Source organism: Mizuhopecten yessoensis, unplaced genomic scaffold (genome assembly GCF_002113885.1).
Source record: "Mizuhopecten yessoensis strain PY_sf001 unplaced genomic scaffold, ASM211388v2 scaffold11145, whole genome shotgun sequence".
In the NCBI taxonomy this organism is placed as follows: domain Eukaryota; kingdom Metazoa; phylum Mollusca; class Bivalvia; order Pectinida; family Pectinidae; genus Mizuhopecten; species Mizuhopecten yessoensis.
The window spans coordinates 940,794-959,729 of record NW_018408902.1 but is presented as its reverse complement, the minus strand read 5'-3'; the positions used below and the strand labels follow the sequence as shown (position 1 = coordinate 959,729).

The window sequence follows — 18,936 nt, the reverse complement described above, 5'->3', positions numbered from 1 at the left end:
CAATTAATACAATGTTAAATCTGTGGAAATTTACTTCATCATGTCATATACAACTAACACAATGTTAAATCTGTGAACATTTACTACGTCATGTCATATAACAATTAACACAATGTTAAATCTGTGGACATTTACTTCATCATGTCATAAACAACTAACACAATGTTAAATCTGTGGACATTTACTACATCATGTCATATAACAATTAACACAAGGTTAAATCTGTGGACATTTACTTCATCATGTCATAAACAACTAACACAATGTTAAATCTGTGGACATTTACTACATCATGTCGTATAACAATTAACACAATGTTAAATCTGTGGACATTCACTACATCATGTCATATAACAGTTAATACAATGTTAAATCTGTGGACATTTACTTCATCATGTCATATAACAATTAACGCAATGTTAAATCTCTGGACATTTACTGGCACGTCCTTAAATTACCATAGCTGTTAATCGGATGTAAAACACAACAAACAAATTGTTACACTTGGAGAGTGTCTCTTCAACATATTTCTGGCCAACTTCATATATATACAGAAACATGACAAGAGGATACTGAAGTGTCAACAAAACCATGATTTGAACTCGGAGGCCATAAAACAAGGATAAAATATGAGCAACTAATGTCACATCCTCAGATTGAGAACTCGGGGTATTAACAACTTATGTCACATCCACACATCAAGAACTCGGGTATTGACAACTAATGTCACAACCTCACATCGAGAACTCGGGTATTGACAACTAATGTCACGTCCTCACATCTAGAACTTGGGGTATTGACAACTTATATCACGTCCTCACATCGAGAACTCGGTTATTGACAACTAATGTCACATACTCACATCGAGAACTCGGGTATTGACAACTAATGTCACGTCCTCACATCTAGAACTTGGGGTATTGACAACTTATGTCACGTCCTCACATCTAGAACTTGGGGTATTGACAACTTATGTCACGTCCTCACATCGAGAACTCGGGTATTGACAACTAATGACCCATCGAGAACTCTGGTATTGACAACTTATGTCACGTCCTCACATTGGGAACTCTGGGTATTGACAACTAATGTCACGTCATCACATCGAGAACTCTGGGTATTGACAACTTATGTCACATCCTCACATCGAGAACTTGGGGTATTGACAACTAATGTCACGTCCTCACATCTAGAACTTGGGGTATTGACAACTTATGTCACGTCCTCACATCTAGAACTTGGGGTATTGACAACTTATGTCACGTCCTCACATCGAGAACTCGGGTATTGACAACTAATGACCCATCGAGAACTCTGGTATTGACAACTTATGTCACGTCCTCACATTGGGAACTCTGGGTATTGACAACTAATGTCACGTCATCACATCGAGAACTCTGGGTATTGACAACTAATGCCACATCCTCACATCGAGAACTTGGGGTATTGACAACTAATGTCACGTCCTCACATCAAGAACTCGGAGTATTGGCAACTAATGTCAAATCCTCACATCTAGAACTTGGGGTATTGACAATTAATGTCACGTCCTCACATCGAGAACTTGGTTATTGACAACTAATGTCACATACTCACATCGAGAACTCGGGTATTGACAACTTATGTCACGTCCTCACATCGAGAACTCTGGGTATTTACAACTTATATCACGTCCTCACATCGGGAACTCTGGGTATTGACAACTAATGTCACATCCTCAGATTGAGAACTCTGGTATTGACAACTAATGTCACGTCATCACATCAAGAACTCGGGGTATTGGCAACTAATGTCACATCCTCACATCTAGAACTTGGGGTATTGACAATTAATGTCACGTCCTTACATCGAGAACTCTGGTATTGACAACTAATGTCACGTCTTCACATCGAGAACTCTGGTATTGACAATTAATGTCACGTCATCACATCAAGAACTCGGGTATTGACAACAAAACCACAAGACACTAATGTGCATAATAAAAGAAAACATCAACCTTCATATCAAACTAATGGCGACCATAAAACCTGTCCATTAACTTGGGAAACCTATATTAGATGTTTGCCATCAACAGTCGACATCAATCACAGAAGTGACCATATTCGGAGCAAGCTCTTGCGTACCAAAACAACTGCGACATGTACACCTGATAGGAAGAGGAAGGAGAGATATTACTATCAAAAAAGAAAAAGTTAACTATCAGAAAGTCAAAATCGTCCCTCTTATCTCATCCATAAAAGATATAGTGGGTCATAAAAAAGTTGGCGTGTCCAACAGGAAAAGTATGAGTTCAGGATTTAAACATCTGAGTCCCAAAAATACTCGTTTAAATCGTTCATCAGAACCGAACCCAGGTGTCTGAGATACAACATGGCAGGCATTACTTCTGTGACGTCCATACCAAAGGTAATAACTGAATGCCCCTTAGTCTGCACTTTTCATAAGTGTATGTTGTAAAGTTATACAAAAACAAATACGTTGGTGACTAAGATAGTCACATACAACACGACAGAAAAATCATTTTGTAAGCACATTGTACCAGAAAATAACAAATTATAGAACTGCCTTGGACATCCCATTCTAAAACCAAGACTTAGTCGTCAAAAGTATGAGGCTGTCAATGGAGGTTGTGACACTACTGTCAACTATACGAACCTCTGCCTTATTTCAGTGTTCTGCACCCGCCTTTATAGGGCGCTGGTGTATATCTTGTATAGGCCAGTACTCAACAGCTCTGTCCGCCTTACTCCCGTGAAGATTTTGATGCTCTCTGATTTTGTTCTCTCCTTTTCACCTTGCTTCTTCTTGTGTTGGTATGTATCTTCTCGATTACTGTCAGAATTCCTAATTTAACACAAGCATCAAACAGTTTACTCTTTTATGGTTCATTACATCGAAAACTGATGCCACGTCTTTGTACGTGCATGCGTCCCAGCACTTCTTCCATGGGTAGTTTAGCACAAAAGTGATGAGGTACAAGTAATGAAATACCTCTACATCTGATTTGTATTTTCACTATGCTGACAAATGGATGAGCTGGCGTCCAATTTTTTACCTTTGATTTTGTATACTTATAAACAGATGGGGATATGGCTATAAAAATATGCTTGCGTTCATGATGCTTCAGAATGTTTCGATATCCAGCCCTTTTGTTTGTTGGAATGACTTTGAGCCGCAAGCGACGAGAAACGCTGGAAACATTCTATTAAGGTGCCATCGTCAGTATATTGATGTCATCTTTAGTGTAGCCCCCTAGCTTTTCTCTTGATTCTGTGTCTACTGATCGATCTGTAGACCTTACTGATGTTGTTACTGAGCTCCAGTATCCATTATGAAGGCTCTATCTTGCAATATTGTCTTTGAGGTAGCAATCCTGAGTATCCTCTCAGTTTCATGCTTAATGCTTTCCGTGTACGGCTGGATCGTTTTGGTATCTTTCTCTTGCTATTATGACTTCCGCTTGAATCTTAAGGCTTTTGCTTTGTTTCCGTTTCCGAAGCTGCAATGAAATTGTTTTTCTTCTCCTCTTCCTTATGACTAGTCCCATAATTCTCGACCGCATCCTTTGGGAGGTAGTATGTGTGATGGACATTATATGCAATTGACGATATAGTAAATGGGGATGCTGAGTTAATTTTTACGAGAGTAATTGCCTTTTGTCACTAAAATTAACTTTTCCCATCAGCATCATCATCATCGATCTGAGCTGGAACATCTGAGCTTCACCAACATATCCACGCAGGACGTTACATTTGGAACTTTTCAAACAATTCGAACTCTTTTACGAAAGTGTTTGGGTTCGACAGTGCAAATAGAGCCATACAGAGGTAAACGAATCGTGTCTGCACCTAAGTATTAACTCCCCAGATATTTCTTAACTTTCATTTGAAAGTGCCATCGTTATAAACTGTGGTTTAGATATCATTAAAATCATGATCCACTTAAATGAATACGCATCCTTATTTCGTAATGGACCTCTTTAACTTACTTCTGTTTTAACAGTTTATGTGAATCTTGAGTTCACATTTAATCGGCAATGAGATGTTTTCCTCTTTCAAGTTGCATTCATTTCAACAAAACAATGAATACTCAGCGAGGTGGTGATATCGTTACATCCAGTAATGGCATCGAACTTTAGCTGTAGAGGCTTTATCTGATAATGCTTTGGAGAAAGGACAATCAGTTGTATATTTTCCTCATCCGGGTACTGATATCTGTCAGACAAGCTTCATGACTTCCTGCTACGGTGTCCCTGCTGTCGTGTTGATAACTGCAGATCTAGTGTGTAGTGAAACAGTGACAGAGAAGGTTATAATGACAACATATCTCTCTTATCTGTTTTGAGATACCGACCCCTGAGGGACTCCGAAACGTAGCATATTTTATATTCAAGTGACCTCTTGCAATACGTCTTCGTCAGCCATGTGTTTTAATGTTACATTTCGAATTGAAATTCAAATAATGCAGGCACTTTAATGAAAAATATGAGAATATTCTATACATGATTCTGCCCATGTGTTGTTATTTTTCATATCAGTCCTATGTTCAAGATGGCCGCTATGGCAGCCATCTTGGACATTTATTTTGAAGTTAAAAAACAGTTTAGACAAGGGATTTCAATGAAAATTCATAAGTATGTTCAATACATTATCCTGACAAAATTGGTCATTTTACGTGTCAGTAAGAAATCTAATATGGCTGCCATGGTCGCCATTTTGAAAACTTATTTTGAACTTAAACTCGTGTCCTTATCGGCCGATTCAAACGGAAACATGGTAAGGTTGATCGATATGAATGACATTGAAAAATTGTTGCTTATTGTGAGTCAGTCAGAAATCCAGTTGGGATGCCCCTCATTTAGGATGCCTCCTTCAAATTTAATTGAATTTGGTAGAAGTGATCAACTGATGCCTGGTCCTGATAAAGTGTTATTTTGGGGGACGACCAGAAATCCTTTATGGCTGTTCTGCTACCATTATAAATATCTTGGAAGGGGGCCTAACAGTGTATTTAACGTGGAAATAATGCTTTTGTATAGCGGGTATATATCAATTTAGGAAACAAATTAATAGCATGATTATTAAGGCCTGTGTGGGTTCTTCCTAAAAAAAAAAGAGAATGTTCTGCCTTCGGTCTCACCGCTTGGTCCCTGGCCTCTAGTTTACTAAATAAATCAATATTTTCAGTAAATGGGAAACAATCTCAGTACAGTCTCAGAACAGTACTAAATTTGCTTAATTGTACTTTTTGTTGCTGATGTGATGGGTAATTAATGGTATTGCTTTGTATCCATATTTTTCATTTCAACTTCACTTCTCAACAGCAAAAAATAAATACAGTACAACTCACTTGATCGTTAAAGCTCGTGTGCCTTTTATTTCATCTGATGTAGTAGATCATACTGCAATACACTCTCCTCGTCTTGCGTATCATCAGTCACACCATAATAGTGTTCTATAGACGTTTGAGTCCTCGCTCTACACGTGCAACCCAGGACGGCAGATCTGTCGTTATGGACACATGGAAGACTCATTTCAGTGAAACATTTAACCACCGACCTGTCTCGAGCGGTATGTAACTTTACACCTTGTTAAAACTTTCCGGAATCCGCCATCCGGCATACCGATTTTTGCTTTTCTAGCCAGAGTGTCAATAGCCACTCCGATATATATAAATCACTTTATAGTAATAACCCTTCTTTACATTGGCTTTAATATAAATGTGTTTTATAACAGTCATTGAATAAATTACTCTTCTGATCCAAAACAAAAATCTTTTGTAAATATTTACTTGTGATAAATTATGTAATAGTTTTCAAACTTTACCAAATGTGATCGTACGGGATGTACTTCGTGTTTAGTCTGCATTGTAAAACCCCACCTATTATCTATAAGGTAAAATAAACAATATCATGAATATGTACCTTGTCAACGATAGCGATGGGAGAAGAAAGTGATTACTTATTATTTACATGTTATATTTTTGAATTTGTTACAGATTGTGATGTCGTTGATTGTAATCCCTTATCTTCTAATGTCACCTAATGACGTGGATTTCGTACAAACTGTGTCGTAGATCCAGATCTGCATTTCAGGCCCAGATACCGCACCGTTACATTACGTGATCTTTAGTAGGAATAAGCAACTGTACTGTGAGTATTGTCACCCTTCATCATATTATAAAATATACTTACATTGCCCAATTTAACAATGTCACGATAGAATAACTTCATAAGATTAGCCCTCAAACTATCTATTTGGTTAGGAAAAATTGACAAAACTGCAACATTAAATAGTCAAGTCAGTGTAGACGTTTCAGTACGGACTTCGGTCTACTCTAACTCCGTGGTATATCTTTTTTTACGCTGGCGCAGTTTACAGCTGTTAAACTGGGAATTAGAACAACAGGTGTTTGTTTTAACCCGAGTGGTAAATTACCCAATGCCGCAGTTAATTAACTGTTGTTATCCAAGCTTTTTGGTCAAATAAATGACTACATTCCAACATGGTAATGACTCACCTTGCTACAAACGAGAGAAACGTCAGATTGAAGTTGGTATGTGAATATGGGTTTTGTAAATTAGTCGAGGCGAAATCGTACAAAATTGTACGACATTTTGAATGTTAACTTATAATGTAGATTGTCTTGAGTCGTATTAAAATATATCTGGTCCGCCATGTCCTGGAATGTCTCTGATATTATAAACTAGTAGAGTTTTATACGTCCCTGGTCCCAGCTGTATAGTTAACAGTATTCATTACAATAAAAATGATGATAGATAAATGATAATATAACATACCAGCTAAGATAAGTAATTATATAACATATACCATCTAAAGTAAATAATTATATAACATACCATCTAAGATAAGTAATTATATAACATACCATCTAAGGTAAATAATTATATAACATACCATCTAAGGTAAGTAATTATATAACATACCATCTAAGATAAGAAATTATATGGCATACCATCTAAGGTAAGTAATCATATTACATACCATCTAAGGTAAGTAATTATATTACATACAATCTTAAAATAAACATCTTAAAATTAAGGGCGGCGGCGGCGGTCACATCCTGAATTTGCCTGATGTCGAGTGTTTTTCTGTAGTCTATAATACATAAATGTTCAATGCCAACACGTAGAGCCAATCAGAGACATATAAAGCCAGTAGAATATACGTCGCTGAACCAATGCATAACTCATATCAAAGTTGTCATTCCAAACCGGATGCACGAGCTAGTAAACATGATGTGTAGTTTACTCTAATATACAGCTTATTAGCAGGTATTGCACTCATTGTGACTATAAAAACCTGACGAACCTGTTGCTGTGTGTTAGCGGTTTTTGATGCCGAGTCCCTGAATTGTTACAGACGGCCTTCAGTTGATACACCAAGTCGACGGGTGTCAGCAGGTCGCATATTAGGCCACAACGTATCAAATACTTGTTACTGTTTGTCTGTATGGCGCGGAATGATATGCGCTTTTAGTTCAATCACGGAATTAGATTAGATTTGCTATCTTAAGTCCGTGGTTCAATAAACAGTTTAAGAATTGAGATGACACCATACCTACAGTAAAGGTGATGCACCCATTCCGGATTGATCGTATCCAAACTCAGAACGTTAAATCTTCGCAACATTTCTCTGAAGTTAGGGATTCTACTATGTTTGTGTAGTTTGGACGAAATGCACTATGTATTTTAGGGTTGAGGCTTATTTTACTATTTTCTTTGATCATGCCGACTAATCGGTTCGTCACGTACCATGTCAGGATCAGGTTAATCACTGTGTATCATTTTAATACCTATACACGTATAGTATACCAATTTTCACAACTGAATCACGATGTTTATTTGTTTTTTTTAATGGTGACTTTTCGTGAGGCTGAAATTGTACCATGTTTTAATGCTCTTGTTACCATGAGTAAAAAACTATTTCTCATTTTGGTGTAGCCTGACAGTGACCAAATAACGTTTACCTGGTCACGGATGGTTGATTAGCCGATGAAGTCAGTACCTGTACCGGATTGCATTGTGTGTCTGTCAGCAGGAGACGCCCACTAATCCATTAGCACCAATTAGGCTGTGTACTGCTATACTCTCAGACCTTCTTAGCCGCACCTGTGGACTACAGGTCCAGTTAGGCGAGCCTCTCACGGACGATCATTCCCACTTTGCAATTCTAACAGGGACATTTAAATCATCCTGATTTAAATACTTCATTTAAAATTCCTTAATTGTAAATCAGTATATATATTTTTACCCCGCTATATATTTAAATAAGAACTTTTAATTGGTATCAACAGAGACGGAATATATACGTCTCTGATACCAATTATTTGGTGAATATTCATTTATTTCCTTCCTCGCAAGCACCTGTAATTAATTGACCTTTGTATCTCTATGAGGGGACAATGTTGGGACCTATTACCTGGTCATGATGCAATAGGCTCTTGACCTGGAAGTTATTCTTAGCAATTTGTTGCAAAATAACCATGAAAATCTTAGGGTAGTCTCTCTTTATTAAAATATTAAAATTGTGTCAGGCCATCAATTTTGTGTAAAATTCGGAATTATTTGCATTGACTGACATAAAACCATTCTTTCAATCTCTGGTTTTAATATACTTTATTGTTGATTAAAAGTAATAATTTTCGGACAACAAGTGCTAAAACCTTAACGATGGTATTTTCCCGGATGAGAACACAGGGATGTGCGAGCATACATGGTATTTGTCGCCGTAGACTAGCACTTGATAAAAAATGGCATTCAGAACGGTGTTTTTCTCATCAATACCATATCGTTGACAGGAGCGTAACTAGTCTTTGTTCTGAATGGATATATTTAGGAGCGAGTCCAGAGGAGGGTCTTGGCAAGGGGACATGGGGGTTCTTGTCATTGAAGTGGTCGGGATGCGCAGTGGATATCGAATTTGCCTTTCACAAACTCAGAGGACCACCACAGCAGTTGTCTTATCAACAAGCAACAGCGACATTCTGTTAGTGATTCAGTCGGGAACCGTCGCCACTTTCCGACCACTCGAAATAAATTCTCGTGTGGAAAAACCTGAAAGAATGTTCTTTTTTGTTTAAGAGGGCTGGCGTCCCCAATCCATAACCCATTAACAAAGAGTAAACTAGACATAAAATATCAAACTCGCGGCAAAAGACATTTTTAAAATGTTGCGTAATCTTTCAGCTGCGTAAGCTCGGCTCACAGTTTTTATGAAACAGCCGAAATTCCAAGAGCTAAGCATGGCCTCAACTTATTTCGCTCTGAAGCTGTAAGAGTGTGGAACAACCTTCTAGATTACCATTTCTCGTTTAACATAACTACGTGTATGTTGTTATTGTTTTACTGCCATATCGATTGTTCTTTACAGTTGTTTGTCGTAATAATAGCTCTTCTGAGAAAGCGTGACTTGTTGCCTGTACACAGCTCGAGATAAATATCCTTATATCGTGTGCTTTGAGAAAGAAACAGTCTCCTCATTGATTGATTGTTTTATGATCAGGAGTCACGTCTATTTCTTGGAGTCTTGTATTTTAAGTTTTTTCCCCAATGATTGATATTCATTCTGTTACTTAAAACATATATTTCTGGTTAGATGGTTGTGTTAGAGGACAATTAATGAAGAAAGGTTCTTTACTGTGAACTATGGAACATTTTTACGAAGTCTTTGGTCCTAGGGTATCTTTTTCATGCGTTCGGTCGCTAATTTAAGCTTATGCTCACATCTTCTAAATTTTATGAAATATGGTTCTCTCCTTCCTACTTCTGTTCGTTTCCACTTTTTACTCTTGATTCTATTCTGTGTCGTGAGTAAGTTATTACTAAATAGTGTTGGCAATTTTCATTTTTTTTTGTATTTAAGACGAATTTTACTCTTTATTTCGATCAAAGTAGTTGGATCAGGTAGTTTGCGATTGTTTTTGCCTACTTTACACATTTAACTAAACCACTACCGGCAGTTTCATATAAGCTCTTATTCAACCAATCGGTTATTTTCATATTGCAATAATTTTGAGAAAAAAACCCGGTTGTGTATCATAGGATATTGTTCTTACTCTGCCTTGCTAGCTATGCTGGCTTACTAATGCAAATTTCTTTGGATTTATTCAACTGATGCATTTTGTTGTTGTTGATTAAAGCTTCAATTCGTAGTTCTTAGCCCTATCCGGATATGCACAACCGCCTACACTATCGCAACATGAAAAAATTCCGGAATCCGCCACCCGGCATACCGTTTTTTGCTTATCTATCTCGGGTGTCATTAGCCACTTTGTTTTTTTTACGTTTTTTTTTTTACCATTGAATGACAAATGATCCAATGTTGTGTTGTTTCTGGTGATACGTGTTTAGCGTGGGTTTTTGTTAAGTCCTCCTCACTATCATTAGAATCATAGGTTTCACAATTATAGGTAAAGATGAGCCTAGATAATGCTTCAAATGCTTCCGATAACCACACTGGACCTGTATTTGAAAACCGAGTGTCTCACCTAGCATACATCTGGTATTTTCCTATATACAGTTAAGGTGTTGGGATTATGCAGAGGCTTTATTTTGTACTACTGAGATTCTATACTACTGGCTTTAGATGTCTCTGGTGTAGGCTAGGTGAGATTTGGTGTCAGTGGTTTCCTCTTTTAATGGCAAATAGAACAGTTTACGATTTTAGTTGGCAGCTCTTTAAGTCATGGGCAACGGCCGAATTGATCAAATTATCAAGGTAGCTGTATTTCTAAGTTTAAAGTACCCATTGATACAAATTACAACTTTTTTTGCTATTGGCAGAACTGAACAAGTTGTGGTCAGTTTTTACCTCGAATATCGCTCTGTCTTCAACCGTTCCGAAGTCCTACTGAAACTGCCAAATGTCTAATTGAGGCTGTAAATTGTTGTGACATATTACCAAAGCTGACCTAACCCCATGTATCAGCAGAGTGTACCTGTATAATTGTTTATATAGACATGACCTGTTGTTTACTACAAACATGAATCTCTGTTTACCATTCTTATTTTATACAGACAAAACTATAACATATACTTTACCATTCTGTCAATCCACAAAACATAAGCCGTATTAGATGCTCTCCCAGGCCTTGACGAGGCTTCCGGCGTCTTCGGTTGCCGTTAGCTCATTGGATTCTTGAGCTAAAGCCACAGACACAGGCGACGTTTCTGACTGTTTTTCTATTTAAAGATACGTCAGTTCTATTCGAGTGATCATAAATTAAGTGGGTATGTATTTAACAACAGCAAAAACACTTTATTTGTATTTTTAAAAAAAGATTGCTGTCTAAATAAAGATCACCAAGTTAATTATAAGCATGCATGCGTGTGCGTTTCCAGGATAAGAGAATGTGCCATTCACCTTAGTTTCCGATTTTAACTCAAGTATCAAATACTGGCAGTATCTTTTTAACTGGAAAAAGTGATGTACGTGTTCGTTCATAAGTCGACCTTGATCGACACGTCCTGTGTTCCGTTCTAAATGTTCCGCTGTAAGTCTGTGATAGTTAAATTAGTTAAGATTCGCCTAATTAAGTTAAACCAGTATGGCATTGATCAACTAATTACAAAATATACTCATCATGGATTTAAAAACATTGGGGTTTCTGAAATGTCGCCGCCTGTCTACTTCCTATTTCACAATAAAATCATTCCGTGCGTAGAAATGAACAGTATGGCGAACATAACTTTTTTTGTGTACTGAATTAAAAAAAAACATGTATCCTTGGATGTTCTGATAGGATTTCATTACTTAAAGAATACCTTAATCGTTTTAATTGCTCTCTGCTTTATAACAAAATACATTTTTTCTCCGTTTTTATTTTACAATGCGTAGTGGTAAATTCGCCCCCGAGTCGTTGCGTTTATCGCAAGAATAGCATTACAGTGATGATGTTAACCGTTTTGAATATGCGACGTTAAATAAAAATGCTTGTATCTTGTAGTCGTTTATAGATGAACTTGGGATTATCAGTAGAGGTTCTACTTTGACAACCTATCTTACATTTGGCAAAATATTGAATTAACAAATAGTTGTGAAGCTTAGACGTTTCGGCATAATACTACTGTGGATGCAACCTCATTTAAAACATTTCTTATCACTATTAATTATTATAATACTTTATCTGCTATTGGTTGGGACTTGAGACAACTATTCACCTCGTAACGACCCAACAACGCACGACATTTCACAATGTTGGTTTTATCCTTTTTTCTGGCTAATGAATTAAATGTATAAAATGTTGATGCATTGACCTTTAAAGCCTAAGAGGATTGGGCATAAGTTGTTACATCCTTATCAACGCTCCATGTCCCTAATTGCTATGTATGAAAAACAAACTATAATATGGACTACATGTATTGGTAAACATTCCAAGTCGGGGTTCGGATTAGCTCTGGAAATTATCTTAAATTGAGACTATTATTTATGGAAGTATTAGCATGTGGTTTAAACACATTAACAAAATGATTGGGTAAAATATGTTTTAAACTGGTCCAAGTCCTATACTTCAATATCCCAAACACGGTTTGAAGATTTGGTTAGAATACACAAATAAAAAATGACAATCAGACCTAGCGCTGGTCTTTCATTTCAAGTTTTCTATGTATTAACATAGATCGTCTTTTTTACTACTAGATACTAATTATAAATGTATTGTTAATTTCATTCAAGTCAAAATTAAATTTTTGAAACTAGTCAATTCAATGTTTTGATGACAAGCCTATTGACTAATAAGTGTTATAAACCGAGTAAATCGTAAATTTACTAATATTAATTTGAATGAAAAAATAGAGCGACTGAGGCTTTTATTAAAGGAAAAAGATTTTGTCTGAACACTGATAAAGTTTATGAAAATGTATTGCAAATCTAATAGAGACGTATAGATTGATTGTATACGTATCTGCAATCAGAGACGTAATATATACGTCTCTTCTGCAATTAACAATTTTTTAACTGCTATCAAAACTCTCTAAATATTCTTATATCAAACCAATTTCTAATTTAAACATATAATGTTGGCAGTATTCGCGGATTCAACATTTCTCTCCAAGAACAATAAAAAGAGAGTAAAACTACTTTAAGAGTGGTATAATATCGACTATATTTTTTGTACCTGTGGTAGATCTAATCACGTGACTTGTCTGGAGGTGTCGGCGGAACCTGTCATGACAGCGCCCCCTGTAGGAGTGATTGAGTTTGAGCGACATTGTAGACTGTCTGCCGGATTACGATATAAAATCGCGTGAAATGTAGTGTATGGAGTTACTTCTACGTGTCGCAGGTAAGTTTTCAATACTGCTGTGTTCTAATAAGGACAGATTTGATTCGTAATTTCATTATTGATTCTGTTTTTCAACTGGGTAGCAATTCCCCGTTGTCACCTGTTTTTCAGGTATGTTCAGGTGTGCAAAGTGTGACAAGTCGAGAAAGTGTTGCTTATCCGCTTAAATACCACAATGCATGCCTAATTGGACGAGTTCTGTTCGCACTTGTAGTCCGAGAGATTTCAAGAAAGTCCGAAATGACCCGATGCGGATGAGAAACATATGTTTTAGGATGGGGAATGTCAGTCGGGGCCCTCGACGGGGTGTGACCCTCTTAGTCATTTTACCTGTCGCAGTAATTGCCATAAGACGTTGTAATAGGCCCACATATTATCTAAGTAGAACCACTGTCCAGTTCTGACAGGTGCCAGAGCCAGGTAGCCCTAAAGTCGACCATCGTTAATTAGAAGGTAAACTTTATGCAAATATCCAAGGTAAAAATTGATAAAGAGTAAACATAACATTGTTTACATAACATGATGTAGATATGTCCTGTTATCTCTCGCTGTTTGTGTTTTAATGTTGATTTCTGTTTAGTTGTGCTGTAGTGATTCCCAAAAATGTAGGGGTAAGGGGGCGGGGGTAAGGAAAGGTTTGATGGAAATTCTAAGGTACCTGGTTTCGGTACCTGAGAGTAAGGTTGTTTCAGTACTTTATTTAAAGCATGATAATGCTGAAAACTCAGACGCCCACATACAAGCTAACTCCCCTGGATCTACTTAAGTTGTGCATTAATGATCTGAGGATATAAATTCTGAGACATATACATGTATATATACATAAACATACATTTACATCTTTTTATTCAATAAACTGATACCATATGTATGTACACTTAATTGGTAAACCTGCAGTGTTCTAATTATTTGTGTACTTGTACCCTTATAAGACGGAATCCTCTGATAATGAATCATGTTGTATATTAAACCAGCTTGTTATTCCTGAACAGGTTTTGATTGCCCGAGTACTGAGTGGGTGTATATGATAATCTGCTTATGTCATCTGTTTCAATAGAAACGAAGCAGAGCAACACCTTCATTATGTAGCTACTAAGAGCTTGACTAAGAAAATTGTCTTATATTCTAGATCCTTAATTAAAAACACTGTCACAGGTGTACTTGATGACAAAACATGAAGTTCATATTCATATGTGTGCTATATTAACGGACTGTATAAAAGTAGGTCAAACTTGTGTTACAAATTAACCAAGGGTCACAATTGTAATTCAACTCATAACTCCTTCTAGTTGTCTTGTGAAAAAAGTTCAGCAGTGTTAATTCAATATTTGTTTGTTATCAACACTTTCTATTTGTTTTACTTTTACAAATTATTTGGAAAGACTGATATAGACCACAGCATTTCATTGACCTTGGTGAGTAATCAGCTGTTGGAAAAAGGCACTGACCGAAATTAATTTAAGGATATGTGACGAGTGAAAATGTAATTGGCCTATTCATATTAAATACCTTGAAAGATGCTGAGCAATGAAAATTATATTGACCTTAAAAGATATATATATATATATGAAGGTCTCATAAAAATGACAATACTGTCCAATATTGGGCTATGATACAGTTTAATTTGTAGATTATTTTTCAGGAAAGTCCTGAACATCTTTTTAAAATTTTGATGAATCCCCAAAGCGATATAGTGGGCCTGAAATAGTTCATGAGACGTCCCACACTAAATGGTCATGGTCAGGACTCACTCAGATATATCTGAGTCACAAAACATCACTGCTGATTCTAAGAGTCGGATGTTTGTTCGATGTATATTACTTAAATAAATATAAGTGAAGAGGAAACAGTGACAAATTTCATTGTCAGCACTGTCACTCTAGTTTCTCGGCTTAGGACATACATTTGGGATATATGTGAAAGTGTTATTGATCGCTGCCTTGAATGATAAGATGTGAAAGAGCAACCAGTGGTTATAGATCAAAATATTTTACCAGATACACCCAACACCAGTTTCTGACCTTGAAATAATAATTGAAATGTCAAAATATTGTTAACCTGTGCCCTGAGTGGTATGGCTGATGTGAAAATGTTAATGACTTACAGTTCTGTCCTGTTCTGTTGTCATGTCTTATTACTGTGTGGTCTGTCAGTTTTCTAGGTTCATAGTTGTTACTGTTTTATGTCACACGTCCATGATTCCCAGATGCAGTTCCTAATAGAGTTAGACAGGCAAGGAATCTATTTGCTTTACTAAGCGTGTTAATGTGGGTAAGGGCTATATAGACACATGAGGATGTGTCTGAAATGCAGAGGAAGCCTTGTGTTGCCTAAATTTGGGACAATGTAATCCATTTGTGTGGAGTTCCTGATAGATAAAAAAGACATTGGTTCTCGTCAATGTCTCTGCAGTATCAAATCTTCGCTCCAAAAAAGTGAAGCAAATACAAATCAGATGGAAAATGGTCTTCAGAGCTGCGCAAAGTTGTCATGTTCTATTTTTCAACTGTGTTTGAAAATAATATGGTGTGTGCATTTGACAATACTTCTGAATATAATTTCTGACATTCTAACACATTTACTATTCTCCCATCCCCCAATCATCCGCCACTCCCCCTAGTGGCAACCCATCCTCTTCAAGTATGTAGACTGGTGTTGACACCTATAGGGCCTGAATTTGACAATGCATTCACCTTACATTCAAAGGAGATTCATTCACAGTGTCTGTGGATAAGCACATTCACCTTATTCGGTAGAAAAGCTGGTCCAATCACAGGAAGTGTTTTGCTCAAGGACATGTACATGTACAATAAACAACAATGGCCATTCAACCTGTAGACATGCTTTTTGTACATGCCTTTTAATCACTCGAAGTAGGACGGAAGATGTGATCACTGCTTCACATTATGTTTACATGTATTCAATTGACTGCCACACTTACCCTCTGCGTGACACAGTTTTACTTAAAATCTGTTTTCTTTAGGTCCCTGGTAATAGACTTCATTCCGAAAAGAAATTTTCCGTTGTCCCAATGCACTTTCATTGATTTGGTTATTGCTGCATGCAGATGTAGATATCTACAAAGTGTTCACAATTTAACATCTCATTTCATTCAATTTCTTAAAAAAAAATATAATTGAAGACTGAAAAAAAATGTAATTGAATATTATAAGACTTGGAATTGAACATGGAGATAGAATACAATGAAAACTAAAGAGATGAAATCTTGTTACTGACTGGAATCTGGAACTATCAGTGTAAAATGTCTGAAGGATATTGATACCTATATATATATATGTGTGTACAGCTTGGTAGACTAGATCAATGAGTTGGTCCGTAACAACCATTGTAAAATGTCTTAAGGATGTTGGTACCTTTATGTACAGCTCGATAGACTAGAGCAATAAGTTGATCCCGTAACAACAAATGTAAAAAAAAATCTTAAGGATATAAATAGCTTTATATTACTGGAATACTAGAGCAATATGATCCAGGATACAATATCTCGGGATACCTACTGTACATATATGGTAGACTGGAACAACCACAGTAAAATGTACGAAGGTAGCAGTACCTTAATCAGGGCTAGACAATAATTATAAGGGTTACACACGATAGTTTGAGACTAGTGAAATGTCCAGCTGGACTACCTACACAGAAATCTAGATAGACCAGAACAGAATATAAGATATTGGTACTTACATCTAAAGCTAGCGATAGGCAGAATGGAACAATGTTAAAAAGTAACATGTCTTAAGTTACTGGTACCTGGTAAATTTATAGATGGCAAATCAAACTAGAGTCACCACAGTAGAATGTCTTCAGGTGCTGGCCGGTATACCTACATGTACCGCGAGGTAGTCTAGAATAGAACAAGCAGGATAAAATGTCTTAGGATACTATTACCTTCAAATTCATGTACAGCTAGGCAGACTAGAACAAGCAGGATAAAATGTCTTGGGACACTGGTACCTTCAAATTCATGTATGTAGCTAGGCAGACTAGAACAACCAGGGTAATGTCTTAGGATACTGGTACCTGCGTGTACAGCTAGGCAGACCAGAACAACTTTAGTAAAATGTCTTACTTAATACAATACTTGTACCTACATGCACAGCTAGGAAGACATTGTCTTGTTCAGAACAATTACAACAGGGCTTTCATTAAGACTGCTATATTGTTCGTTAAATCTCGGGAGTCGGTGACCTATAATACAGCTTAAGCTTACTTAAACTTATGTCAGAGTGTTTTGACTCCTATAGATATAACATTTGAGATGTATTTTGCTATATACTGTGTACTATATACATTCATGATCAGCATCTTACAATAAATGTCATGACTCAACTTGAGAATTTTTAAAGGTTACATTTTAAACTGGTCTTAAAAACATGGACTAGTGATTTGTTCCGACTTTAAATGTATGTAATCTTGGGTAGGGTATACCTACATTTGTGTAATTTATAAAAGGTATAAACCGTAACCTGTACCTTTATGACTCTCATAGCGTGCAGTGTAGCTACTGTGATGGATGGTGAAAAGATTCAATCTGGTAGCACTGATGTGTGGTGTGATTGCATGTTGTGACATTAATGGAGAATACCGGCATCTTGATAATGGTCATTAGATCTTCGTAACAGATTAACGCTTCTCTCATTATCCAGATGACAAAAGACACAGGAGCTTGTATGCAAAATCGGTGATAAATTAGTTCAAGATTATGTGAAAAAGAATCAAATTTGTCTTGATAAATTGAAATCTGCTGACAAGTTGATGATGCTGGGGAATGTCATTATCTTTGCTTATTACATAGAAATGGACATGTTGGGTTTCCTGTGGAAGAGTGTCAGTCATGTGGTTTAGTGTGTGTTTCCTATTGTAATCTGTAAACTTCATTTATGACTATGATATGTTTTGTATGGATTTAATATACAGTACTTGACTGGTTTTAATTTTGTCAGATGTTGTTGATTTCTGATAAAGTATTAATTCATACAAACCTGGTATCAATATATATGATTTAATCACTCATTTTGAATTTCAAATATTGAATTTTCAATATTAAAAATTGAAGAGGATTTATGCATGCAACAATTATATATCGTAAAATAGTTACCGATATATATTTTCTTATAATAAATAAATTCTCAAAAACGATAATATTTTTTTTGTTTGGTTTGTCAGGAGGATTTCGGTAGAGTGTGTAGTGTACTGATCAACAATAACTTGTTATTACATTGTATGAAAATTAAAGAGCTTCCACTCATTGTGCACATGATTGACAACAACTAATATTTCTCTCCTTCACTATTCGGCTACTTTCACTTTAGCAGTGTGTGAAAGTGATGGTTGAACAATAACCTGAGTCTCATAAGTAAACCAATGCAAACAGTCTATAATTAATTCTATAGACTTCATTTTCGACCGACTTGACAAGTTCTTTAGTGTTTTATCAGGATATTACAATTGTCCCGTTGTAATTTCATACATTTAAACAAAATACTGTGAATCCTATATGTTTCTATTTTGTTGAGTATCCTCGACCTTCAGATACTGTAGACTTAACTTTAGAAAAATGTACAATTTAATTTTGTACAATTACATACAGTGATATGAAGCTACATAAATCTA

The 18,936-nt window shown here is 36.3% G+C and overlaps 1 protein-coding gene across 4 annotated transcripts in view; it reads left to right on the top strand.

Moving 5' to 3' along the window:
- The first annotated feature begins 13,199 nt into the window (after positions 1-13,199).
- LOC110466865 (protein phosphatase 1 regulatory subunit 16A-like) overlaps positions 13,200-18,936 on the top strand; it is a 74,721-nt gene continuing 68,984 nt past the window's right edge. For all 4 annotated transcript variants that reach the window (XM_021523666.1, XM_021523662.1, XM_021523665.1 and 1 more), the window contains exon 1: positions 13,200-13,305. The gene's annotated coding sequence lies outside the window, so the exon portion shown is untranslated. The remainder of the gene's footprint in view (positions 13,306-18,936) is intronic.